The 13,380-nt window shown below is 35.7% G+C and overlaps 1 pseudogene; it reads left to right on the top strand.

Annotated features, from left to right (window-relative positions):
• The first annotated feature begins 280 nt into the window (after positions 1–280).
• On the top strand, positions 281–1,246 carry LOC107918911 (amino acid transporter AVT6E-like; annotated as a pseudogene).
• The last annotated feature ends 12,134 nt before the right edge of the window (positions 1,247–13,380 follow it).

Raw genomic sequence — 13,380 nt, 5'->3', positions numbered from 1 at the left:
CGAAATCCCTAACATTTTCCCCAAGTCCCCTTTTTTTCCCCTATTCTGTTCCCCCATCCCCAGAATCGCTAACATTTTCCCTTTCCTCTCGTCGACGGTCATACACTTCATGGGTTTGAAATGGTTAGTTTTTGAGTCCCCTTCAGATTAATGATTAGTTACTGTATTACTTGCCTTTTTTTGTTTGAAATGGTTTGAAATGGGTTTGATCTCGATGATTATACCCTTGTTTTAAGTAAACCCAATACCGGGTCTGGTGTTTCTGGTGCTGTTTTTCGAGATGTTGATTAGGTTTGCGGTTTCTTGTAAAGCTAGATCTTATGGGGAAGTTGTGCAAATTGCAATGGGGAGAACTGCTAGGGTTTTGTCTGAGATTTGCATAATTGTCAACAATGCAGGTGTCCTGATAGTTTATTTGATTATTATAGGTGATGTTTTGTCTGGTTCGGTTCGTCATATTGGGGTTCTCGATCAGTGGTTAGGACTGGTTTTTGGGTTCATAGGAAGTTATTGGTTTTGGTTGTTATGGTTGTTTTTCTTGCTCCACTTTGCATGTTAGATAGGATTGGTTCATTGAGCATGACTTCGGCTGCTTCGGTAGCTGTTGCTGTTGTTTTTGTTGTGGTTTGCTTTGCTGTTGCATTCATTAAGCTTATTGAAGGGAAGATAGAGGCTCCAAGGAGGAGCCTAGATTTTGGATCGAAAATGGCAATTTTGGATTTACTAGTAGTTATCCCTATTATGACTAATGCATATGTTTGCCATTTCAATGTTCAACCTATATACAATGAGCTTGAAGGTGATGTTTTGACCAATTTTGATAGGAATCTGGGAATTCGTTTTAGCACTGTTTTGAATTATATTTGCTCTTCATTTGGTTCTGGTTTTCCCTGTTATTCACTTTTCCCTACGGCAAACTGTGGATAACTTGGTGTTTGAGGGATCAGCTCCTCTCACGGAGAGTAAAAAAAGGTCTTTGGCATTAACAGTAATATTGTTAGTGCTTATATATATTAGATCTACTATGATCCCAAATATATGGACAGCTTTCAAATTTACTGGAGCAACAACAGCTTTTTCCTTGGGTTTTACGTTCCCTGCTCTAATTGCGTTGAGGATAAGTTAGCAAGAAGAGAGCATGAGCTTGAGCAGAGTAGAGGAATTTTTGTCGTGGTTAATGTTAATACTGGCTGTGATAGTTAGCATTGCTGGGACAATCGGGAATATTTATACCAAATTGCAATGATAATATGTATACAATGTAACTTACTGTCTTTTAATGGTATTGAGCTTGGTCCTATTTCTCCTGTTAATGGTATACTATTTCTCCTGTTAATGTTATACCAAATTGCTGGATGTTTTTTTAATCATTCTATTTGTTTATTCCCACCTGTTATTATGCAATATAATTAATATTATACCAATCATTAAATGTTGTTTATTTTTAGAACTCATTTGATTGTTTTGTCGACCAGAAACAGACTTCTGTTCTTCAAATGCAATGAGTAGGGAAGTCTCTCAACATTATTAGAGATCAATCCCAAGCATCTCTAAATAAACCCTCAAGAAAACATTTCCAATTCAATCAAGGTAAACATTGTCTTCCCTAACATTTATGTTTCTTTCAACATGTTTTTCCTTTTATGTTTTCAATGTTTAATTAACATTTAATTACATTCCTAAATTTTTAATGTTTTTCCTAACATTTAATTAACATTTTAATTACATTCCTAAATTTTTAAGCTTATTTCATCCACTCTTTTTTGTGTTTTGTCTCGATTTGGCTTCCTTCATTAAGTTTCCTTTAGAAGCTTACTTATCTTTTATTTTCAAGAAACAGATTTAGGTAATGGAAGATGTATGCCTGTGTGTTTGTGTCTCTATATATGTATGTATTTGGTACTAGATGAAAGCTTTATTCCAGTTTTGAAATATAGACCAAGTTTTGCATACATTGATCAATTTCTGGCTCTTTTCCTTTGAATACATGGTTCTCTTGATACTAAATACTCAGGTACTTTCTGCATATTCTGTGATTCTTATTAGATAAGTTATATATCAACAGTTATGTTAGTTTCCATCAAGGCCTCTGTAAACATAAAGTTGGTATTCTAGTTAGGAGAAGTTAATGTTTATGAGTTTTGTGGAGTATGATTCTGCACATGCAAAGTTGGTTTGTTTCAAGCTGTGCATTTTCATGTTTACATAATAATGGTGATTCCATTTTGGTTTTTTAGATGTTCTTTTGGTCTATTTTCATGTTTCTATCCAACTTATGTGTTTAGTGTGGACTTAGATTGATTTAAGAGTTTAATGCTGTCTTGTTGCTCACGTTTTATATAAAAAAATTGTTATATTTTGTTTGAAAATGCTTTTCAATTTCTAATTATAAAATGAGATGTCGATTGAAGGTAATAAATGCTATGGTGAAGGAAGAAAATGGCACTGATAATGGTATTTAAAATGGCAAGCTTATATTGGATATAGTAAATTGCAGCAAGACTCAATATATTATGATGTTTTCATGGTCATTGGCAAATTCCAGTTGATTGGGGGTTGAAGCAATTGATTTTAATATTTAATATTTAATATTTTTAAATGTCTTTAAAAACTATAACTAATTTTTATCAAAATAGTATTAATTATTATTTGAAGTATGAATAAGTATGAATAAGTATGAATAAGAACACGTGATAACCAGTGTCTTCTTGAGTAGTTCCTGTCATCACATCCTTAAGTTTTCTTTGTCCCATTGAGGATAAGTGTGCTTTCTATATAGTGCAGTTTTGCCAGATTTTGCTGAGGTGTACAGCTTCATTTACTGCTTTCTGCTCCTCCTGCAAGTATTGGTTCAACTGAAGCTGCCATTTAATCTTCGAATTAAAATTTGGTACTGATATAGATAAATTTTTTATATTTGCTTAAATTGAAATATATTTGGTGCTACTCTTATAATCTTACATCTGTTCTAGGTACTATCAGCACCTGAAATAATATTTGGTGCAACTAAATACACCACATCCATTGACATTTGTTCTAGGTACGTACAGGCCGTTTAGTTGCTAAATTTTTTTCCTTATTTCTATGCATTTTCACTTTAAATTACTTAACAAATATTACTTTTTGGACTCCAGCCTCTGTTTGCTGGTGAGAGTGGAGTAGACCAGGTACGTTTTATTAAGGTACGTTTTAAATATTTTAAAGATTCAAAGTATATAGGCTGGAAACCTGACCTTATAGTATTAATTATTTGAAGTATGAATAAGTATGAATTAATTTTATTACCATATATGTAGCTTGCTTGTCCATTATAATTACAACAATAGCTGAGCTTGTCCATTCCTTATTTTAAATATTTTAAAGATTCAAAGTATATAGGCTGGAAACCTGACGGGTTGCCTTATATCGAGCTGCAAGATATAATTGATCCTCCCTAGGTGTAACAACGCCACGTATGATGAATCTTAAAAAATTCAAAAAGAATTAAAAAAAGTTCTATCGCTATTGAATATTTATATAACCTTAATTTATTTCCAATTTACTTATAAAAATTAAACTACGATTCTTTCTTGATATTATTATATTCAAATGACTATTTTGTTATATTAAAATGTGTGATTTTAATATTTAATATTTTTAAATGTCTTTAAAAGTTATAAATAATTTTTATCAAAATAGTATTAATTATTATTTGAAGTATGAATAAGTATGAATAAGTTTTTATATTTTGGTTCAACTTAATTATTATTTGATTCAACTTAAGTATGAATTAATTTTATTACCATATATGTAGCTTGCTTGTCCATTCCTTATTTTAAATATTTTAAAGATTCAAAGTATATAGGCTGGAAACCTGACGGGTTGCCTTATATCGAGCTGCAAGATATAATGGATCCTCCCTAGGTGTAACAACGCCACGTATGATGAATCTTAAAAAATTCAAAAAAATTGAAAAAATTCTATCACTATTGAATATTATATAACCTTAATTTATTTCTAATTTACTTATAAAAATTAAACTACGATTCTTTCTTGATATTATTATATTCAAATGACTATTTTGTTATATTAATAATGTGTGATTTTAATATTTAATATTTTTAAATGTCTTTAAAAGTTATAAATATTTTTTATCAAAATAGTATTAATTATTATCAAAATTAAACCTAACGGGTTGCCTTATATCGAGCTGCAAGATATAATGGATCCTCCCTAGGTGTAACAACGCCACGTATGATGAATCTTAAAAAATTCAAGAAGAATTGAAAAAAGTTCATCGCTATTGAATATTTATATAACCTTAATTTATTTCCAATTTACTTATAAAAATTAAACTACGATTCTTTCTTGATATTATTATATTCAAATTACTATTTTGTTATATTAATAATGTTTGATTTTAATATTTAATATTTTTCAAGTTGTTTAATAAGTCTAGCCCATTTGAATTAGTATCCATCAATTTAAAGTTGTTTAAAATAATATAATCCCAGAAAATCAAAGAAGAAAATAAAGTTAAAATGGCCTTTTTACAACCCAAAAATTAAATAGTAATTAAAAATAACTTAAGAAAACCAGTCTCTTTTTCAAACCCAAAAGTATTCACCGTGGCCACTCTGAATCCCCTCCGACTCCAAGTCACCCATATCAAGGCTCACCTGCAAGGTTAAAGAAGGGGTGAGTTTGGGGAAACCCAGTGTGTAAGGAAAACCCATTCAAAGCCCAAGTCAGCTCAAGCCCATTGGGCCTAATCCCATTCAGGTAACAGTGATACTGGGCCAGAGCCCTTTTTAGATTACAATAAACTGGGCCTTAGCCCCTTATTCAGATAACAGTATGGCCCATAGAACCATTTCAAAATACATGCAACATCAATAAACATATGCAAGCCCATTTGAGGAGACTACTCAACCCACCAACCACTACACTCCACCCGTACCAGCCATACACTCCATGTGGGGAATAGCTCAACCCACCCAGCCCAACACTCCACAATTGCAGCCTTGCTGCTCAGTTAACAGTAAATTGAGGCAAAGCCTCCAGTACGTGGACAAGCCACTTTCAGTACTTCCTCCGTCAATATCTCAATCCCATGCATCAGATAATAACAACATGGCTTGCAGTAAATAACAACAATCAAACATGCATTTAGGTCAATTTAACCCTAGGGGTATTTCGGTAATTTATCAACTAGGGGTAAAACTGTAAATTTTCCACTTTTAAATGTATTTCAATAATTTATCTATTTTAGGGTTTTTCATGCATATTCCTACTTTTCACGTACTAACAGAATCACGTACCGAGTGTTCTTATCGAATTGGACCCGTTGGCCCATCATTCCAATTTTGGCCCATTAAGCCCAAAAATATCGAGGGCACAGAAATCATGCACTTTGCAGTCCAAATTTTGCAGTTTACCAAAAACATTAATTAATTTACCTCACGAGCATTCGCACACTCGCAAATCTACAAAATACCGGTTTTCAGCATTTCGGCTTTTCGACTTTTGCCGATCCAGACTAAGAAAGAGGGTGTTAGTTACACACCTGTTTGCGACGATATACTGACGAGATCCACACACGAACCGCCTACAATTGGATTACTAACACGTTATTCTAACTATTCAAATACAAACTACGTATTAACCCCTTACAATATTCGGCCAACCACACCTACAGATCATAGTAAGCTTATAAGAAATCAATAAGCAACTCATTAACAAATTTTTGTGAATAATTTCACTGCAAGCTGTCTTCCTGAGCAATAGTCACTAAATTATTTATAACTAGAGCTACAAAACTCCAAATCAAGTGCCGTTAATTTTACCTGAAAATAGACTCATATATCTTCTATTCATAAAATTTTCAGAATTTTTGGTTTGGCCAATCAATACCAGATTTTTCTTAAAATTTCCCATGTTTCACTATTTGACTAATTTGACCACTCTTCATTACGAATCAAATTTCTCATTGTACAGAATTCAAAATATGTTCTCGTTTATTTCATTTGAAACTAGACACATTAATCTTTAATTACATAATTTATTCACCTTCTAAATCATCTCTCACAATTTATGGTGATTTTCCAAAGTCACATTACTGCTGCTGTCCCAAGCAGATTTATTACCAAATCACTCTTTCACACATAGCTTGCATGCATGTTATTTAAACATGTATATCACCAATCAATCATCACATATCTATGAGTTTACTTAAGTATATATTCCATTTCATCATTTTAAAGCGCCGATTTTTCCCCTTAGCATCTAAGGCACATGCATGCTCATTTGTTTGGCTCAACTTCACCTATCTTCCATTTTTCATCAAAAGAACATGAAACAACAATCATTTCTTTCATTTTAATTCATGACCAAATGCTCACAACACAACTAAAAACCAAAATATGCTTCAAGAGTTAAGGTAGAATCAAGAAGAACTCATGAACCTCAAAATAAAAGCAAACTACCATGAACTTACCTTCAATTTTCTTCCCCAAGTGACCAAACATCAAGAGCTTTCTCCTCTCCTTTCTCTTCTCTAACTTTCGGCTATGATGAACAAAGATGGACAAAACTTTGTTCTTTTCACCCCTTTTTCTTTTAATAAAATTTCATATTTCATCCATTTAATTCTTTAATACAAAAGACATGAAATGCCCATCATGGAACATTTACCTAAACCATTATCATGGAACATTTACCTAACCCATTATCATGGAATACTTACCTAATCCATTATCATGGAACATTTACCTAACCCATTATCATTGAATATTTACCTAATCCATTATCATGGAACATTTACCTAACCCATTATCAATTTGTACCATGAATTATGGATATCAAGTGCTCATATTGTCTACAACAACATGATGGCTAGCCACTTCATGTAAAATGGGAGGTTTGTCATGCAAATCCTCCTATTTTGCACTCCTATTTATTTGGCCATTTCAATTTAGCCTATAGCATTTTCAAACATTTTCACATAGGTCCTATTTCATAATTTCACTCCCTTTTTCTTATGGAACAAAAATTAACTAAAATTACCGGGTTCTATCTTAAGCTTGTGCCTTCTAGATGCCCACAAACATAATTAAACCTATGCCAACATTCACAGAATTCCTGAAAATTGGGGAGTTATAACTCTACCCTCCTTAAAGAAATTTCGTCCTCGAAATTTACCTAATCCAAACAGATGAGGGTATTGCTGTTGCATTGTCTCTTTTGGCTCCCAAACTCAGAAGTTTCCCCTTCCTTAACTTGTTGAAAACGAGCGACCAAAGACTCATCGTTCAATTGTTTTTCCTTAATCCGATCCACCCAGGTTGGCCTCACTTGCAACTCAGCCGACAGACTTCCATCATCATACAGACTCAGACGAGCAAACATTGATCTCAGATCAGATACAGCTCTACGACTTAGAGCATCGGCTACCACATTAGCCTTGCTTGGGTGATACTCGATCAAACAGTCATAACCCTTAAGCAACTCAATCCATCTCCTTTGCCTAAGGTTCAGCTCCTTCTGAGTCAACAAATATTTAAGACTCTTATGGTCAGTGTATATAATACACCTTTCTCCGTACAAGTAATGTCTCCAAATCTTAAGTGCAAATATCACTGCTGCCAACTCTAAATCATGAGTCAAATTATTTCCCTCATGAGGCTTAAGCTATCGTGATGCATATGCAACCACCTTACCCTCTTGCATTAACACGCAGCCCAAACCCATGTGTGATGCGTCACTGTACACAGTAAAATCCTTCCCAGACTCTGGCTGAATTAATACAGGTGCTTCAGTCAGAACTTTCTTCAACTTCTCAAAAGCTTCCTGCTAGGTCTCAGTCCATACAAACAGTACCCCTTTCCTTATGAGTTTTGTCAGAGGTGCTGCCATCACAGAAAAACCTTCCACAAACTTTCTGTAGTATCCTTTCAGTCCTAGGAAACTCCGTATTTCTGACACTGACCTAGGCGACTTCCACTCCAAAATCGCTTCAATTTTTCGAGAGTCCACCTTAATCCCCTCAGCAGAGACCACATGTCCTAAGAAGGTTACCTCCCTCAACCAAAATTCACACTTGCTGAACTTCGCAAAGAGTTCCTTCTCCCTTAATACTTACAGCACTATACGGGGATGCTCATCATGTTTCGTTTCAGTTTCAGAATATACCAGGATATCGTCAATAAAGACGACTACGAACTAATCCAAAAATGGTTGGAACACACGATTCATCAGATCCATAAACGCTGCAGGAGCGTTTGTTAGTTCAAATGGCATAACCAGAAACTCGTAATGACCATACCGAGTCCTGAATGTTGTCTTTTGGATATCTGCCTCCTTGACCCTTAACTGATGATATCCAGATCGAAGGTCGATCTTGGAAAATATAGAAGCTCTTCTAAGCTGGTCGAATAGATCGTCAATCCTTGGCAGTGGATACTTATTCTTAATCGTCAGTTTGTTCAACTGGCGATGATCAATACACATCCGCATCGTACCATCCTTCTTTTTCACGAATAGCACTGGTGCTCCCCATGGAGACACGCTTGGCCTAATGAAGCCCCTATCCAACAGCTCTTGAATTTGAGCCTTTAACTCCACTAACTCCTTCGGTGCCATCCTATACGGTGTGATGGACACGGGCGCCGTTCCAGGCAATAAATCTTTTCCAAACTCAACTTCTCGGTTCAAAGGCAATCTTGGAAGCTCCTCCAGAAAAACATCTTGGAACTCCTTTACGGTCCTAACCTTATCCACTGTCAGTCCCTCCTCTTCCGACTGACTTACAAATGCCAAATAGGCCTCACAACCTTTCCGAATCCACTTCTCGGCTCTTAATGCCGATACCACATTAGACAAATAATCCCTTCGCTCACCTATCACAATAACCTCCTCATCCTTTGTGGTCCTTAACACCATTCGCTTAACAGCACAATCCAGAGTCACTTTACGCTTAACAAGCCAGTCCATTCCCAAAATGAGATCAAACTCTCCGAACGGTAACTCCATCAGATCTCCAGGGAAAATCTTACCTTGAGTTTCTAAGGGTACATCCCTATATAGTTTGTCTACCCTAACCGAGTGACTCAAATGACTTAGTACAGATACCCCACTCACAATCTCCTCAGAGCAGTCCAAGTTGTCCATAATCCGTTCTGTGGCCTCCAACCAATATTCCGCCACATTCGGGGCTATACCAGACGCACCCTTAAAGATCTCCGCTCCATTGGCCCGGAGTCGTTTAGAAATCGATCCTCGAATTTCGTTGCCCAAACTTGTCCCGGTAACCCTTTCCAGAACACGAAGCATTACCTGTGACAGGGCATCATCCTCGGCACCGCGGTCATGAGACTCTACCTTTGTTGCCGGTGGTACCGGTGCATCCACCGCCGGCATATGTCTCGAAGACGAAGATCTCGCTCGAGCACTTCCTCAGCCCCATCCACGGCCTCTTGTTATCATATCGTATTATCTTGATTACAAATTTTTATGCATCAATTAATATTCCAGTGTTTATTACAGATGTTTTATGAATCAGACAGTAGTTCAGAGTTTGTTTTCGCAGAATCGAAGTCTAGCTACAGTTTCAATCTCTTATCAGATTTTCCTATGGTTTTAGTATCATCCTATCTAGAGTGTCCTAGTAGGGTTTCAGTACAGACAGATAATTCAGGAAAATATTCAGAAAAATTCAGAATACTTACAGACTTGAGCCGGAGATTCGGAATGCCACCTTCTAAAGATCTAAATTTTGAAAATCAAGTTTTTCGCATTCTTTATAAAATTTTCGCTTTCAAAAATCTTTGTTTTTATAAACCCATTCCACAGCCGAGTTGTTGTAACTGGGCTCTGATACCACTAAATGTAGCACCCCAAACCCGGCCTAGAATTTATGGCCGGATCCGGCATGCCACATCAAAAACGTAAAAAAAAATTCCATTCTAAGTCCAGAAAATCATACTTGATGTTCAAAAGATTAATTCATTAAGGGTTAAAGTGAATGAAAGCTGGGCACCAGGTAGGTATCCATAGCAGAGGAGGTGAGCCATGAAGGCTGCTTAAGTACCGAGCTCTCCGATTGGATTCAATCCTAGCCATGCCCACATCCATTGCCACACTTGGTTATAACAAGTTGAAATTTCTTTGAGTGATTATCTTTGGTAAATCGAATATTCGTGACGTCGTGTTATTTTAAAAAAAAACAAGTATCGTTTTGAAATCACGCCCTAAGTCTAGCCCATTTGAATTAGTATCCATCAATTTAAAGTTGTTTAAAATAATATAATCCCAGAAAATCAAAGAAGAAAATAAAGTTAAAATGGCCTTTTTACAACCCAAAAATTAAATAGTAATTAAAAATAACTTAAGAAAACTAGTCTCTTTTCAAACCCAAAAGTATTCACCGTGGCCACTCTGAATCCCCTCCGGCTCCAAGTCACCCACATCAAGGCTCACCTGCAAGGTTAAAGAAGGGGTGAGTTTGGGGAAACTCAGTGTGTAAGGAAAACCCATTCAAAACCCAAGTCAGCTCAAGCCCATTGGGCCTAATCCCATTCAGGTAACAGTGATACTGGGCCAGAGCCCTTTTCAGATTACAATAAACTAGGCTTTAGCCCCTTATTCAGATAACAGTATGGCCCATAGGCCCATTTCCAAATACATGCAACATTAATAAACATATGCAAGCCCATTTGGGGAGACTACTCAACCCACCAACCACTACACTCCACCCGTACCAGCCATACACTCCATGTGGGGAATAGCTCAACCCACCCAGCCCAACACTCCACAGTTGCAGCCTTGCTGCTCAGTTAACAGTAAATTGAGGCAAAGCCTCCAGTACGTGGACAAGCCACTTTCAGTACTTCCTCCGTCAATATCCCAATCCCATGCATCAGATAATAACAACATGGCTTGCAGTAAATAACAACAATCAAACATGCATTTAGGTCAATTTAACCCTAGGGGTATTTCGGTAATTTATCTACTAGGGGTATAACTGTAAATTTTCCATTTTTAAATGTATTTCAATAATTTATCTATTTTAGGGTTTTTCATGCATATTCCTACTTTTCACGTACTAACAGAATCACGTACCGAGTGTTCTTATCGAATTGGACCCGTTGGCCCATCATTCCAATTTTGGCCCATTAAGCCCAAAAATATCGAGGGCACAGAAATCATGCACTTTGCAGTCCAAATTTTGCAGTTTACCAAAAACATTAATTAATTTACCTCACGAGCATTCGCACACTCGCAAATCTACAAAATACCGTTTTTCGGCATTTCGGCTTTTCGACTTTTGCCGATCCAGACTAAGAAAAAGGGTGTTAGTTACACACCTGTTTGCGACGATATGCTGACGAGATCCACACACGAACCGCCTACAATTGGATTACTAACACGTTAATCTAACTATTCAAATACAAAATACGTGTTAACCCCTTACAATATTCGGCCAACCACACCTACAGATCATAGTAAGCTTATAAGAAATCAATAAGCAACTCATTAACAATTTTTTGTCAATGTTTACCACATAATCATAATTTCACTACAAGCTGTCTTCCTGAGCAATAGTCACTAAATTATTTATAACTGGAGCTACAAAACTCCAAATCAAGTGCCGTTAATTTTACCTAAAAATAGACTCATATATCTTCTATCCATAAAATTTTCAGAATTTTTGGTTTGGCCAATCAATACCAGATTTTTCTTAAAGTTTCCCATGTTTCACTGTTTGACTAATCTGACCACTCTTCATTACGAATCAAATTTCTCATTGTACAGAATTCAAAATATGTTCTTGTTTATTTCATTTGAAACTAGACTCATTAAGCTTTAATTACATAATTTATTCACCTTCTAACTCATCTCTCACAATTTATGGTGATTTTCCAAATTCACATTACTGCTGCTGTCCCAAGCAGATTTATTACCAAATCACTCTTTCACACATAGCTTGCATGCATGTTATTTAAACATGTATATCACCAATCAATCATCACATATCTATGAGTTTACTTAAGTGTATTCTCCATTTCATCATTTTAAAGCACAACATGTTAGCCGATTTTTCCCCTTAGCATCTAAGGCACATGCATGCTCATTTGTTTGGCTCAACTTCACCTATCTTCCATTTTTCATCAAAAGAACATGAAACAACAACCATTTCCTTCATTTTAATTCATGACCAAATGCTCACAACACAACTAAAAACCAAAATATGCTTCAAGAGTTAAGGTAGAATCAAGAAGAACTCATGAACCTCAAAATAAAAGCAAACTACCATGAACTTACCTTCAATTTTCTTCCCCAAGTGACCAAACATTCAAGAGCTTTCTCCTCTCCTTTCTCTTCTCTAACTTTCGGCTATGATGAACAAAGATGGACAAAACTTTGTTCTTTTCACCCCTTTTTCTTTTAATAAAATTTCATATTTCATCCATTTAATTCTTTAATACAAAAGACATGAAATGCCCATCATGGAACATTTACCTAAACCATTATCATGGAACATTTACCTAAACCATTATCATGGAACATTTACCTAACCCATTATCATTGAATATTTACCTAATCCATTATCATGGAACATTTACCTAACCCATTATCATGGAACATTTACCTAACCCATTATCAATTTGTACCATGAATTATGGATATCAAGTGCTCATATTGTCTACAACAACATGATGGCTAGCCACTTCATGTAAAATGGGAGGTTTGTCATGCAAATCCTCCTATTTTGCACTCCTATTTATTTGGCCATTTCAATTTATCCTATAGCATTTTCAAACATTTTCACATAGGTCCTATTTCGTAATTTTACTCCCTTTTTCTTATGGAACAAAAATTAACTAAAATTACCAGGTTCTATCTTAAGCTTGGGCCTTCTAGAGGCCCACAAACATAATTAAACCTATGCCAACATTCACAGAATTCCTGAAAATTGGGGCGTTACACGAATTTATCTGGTTGGAGTACCAGAGGACGTTATGCTTGTCCTTGTTATGCTGCTCAAACGTGTTCACAATGGTTATATAATGGGAAGAAGTTCTGCTATATGGGGCATCATCGGTGGTTAGATGAAAATCATGGCTATAGATTTCAGAGGGCTTTATTTGACGGTACTGAAGAGTTGAAAAAAGCTCCTGAGCAGACCATTGTATCTGAAATCTTATTCATGTTAAAAGATATGGATTTCAGTTACGGGAAGCTGAATCAACCATCCAATAGGCAAACAAATAGACGATCGAGGGATGAATCTGATGATGAATCTGACGAGGAGGATGACCCTAATGAGGCAGACTTGTGGAAGAAAAGAAGTATTTTTTTGAGTTGCCTTATTGGGAGCATCACATATTACGCCACAATCTT

This window comes from Gossypium hirsutum, chromosome A08, assembly GCF_007990345.1.
Source record: "Gossypium hirsutum isolate 1008001.06 chromosome A08, Gossypium_hirsutum_v2.1, whole genome shotgun sequence".
NCBI lineage: Eukaryota > Viridiplantae > Streptophyta > Magnoliopsida > Malvales > Malvaceae > Gossypium > Gossypium hirsutum.
Note: the sequence above shows the minus strand (reverse complement) of the source record. Positions and strands in the feature narration are given on the sequence as shown.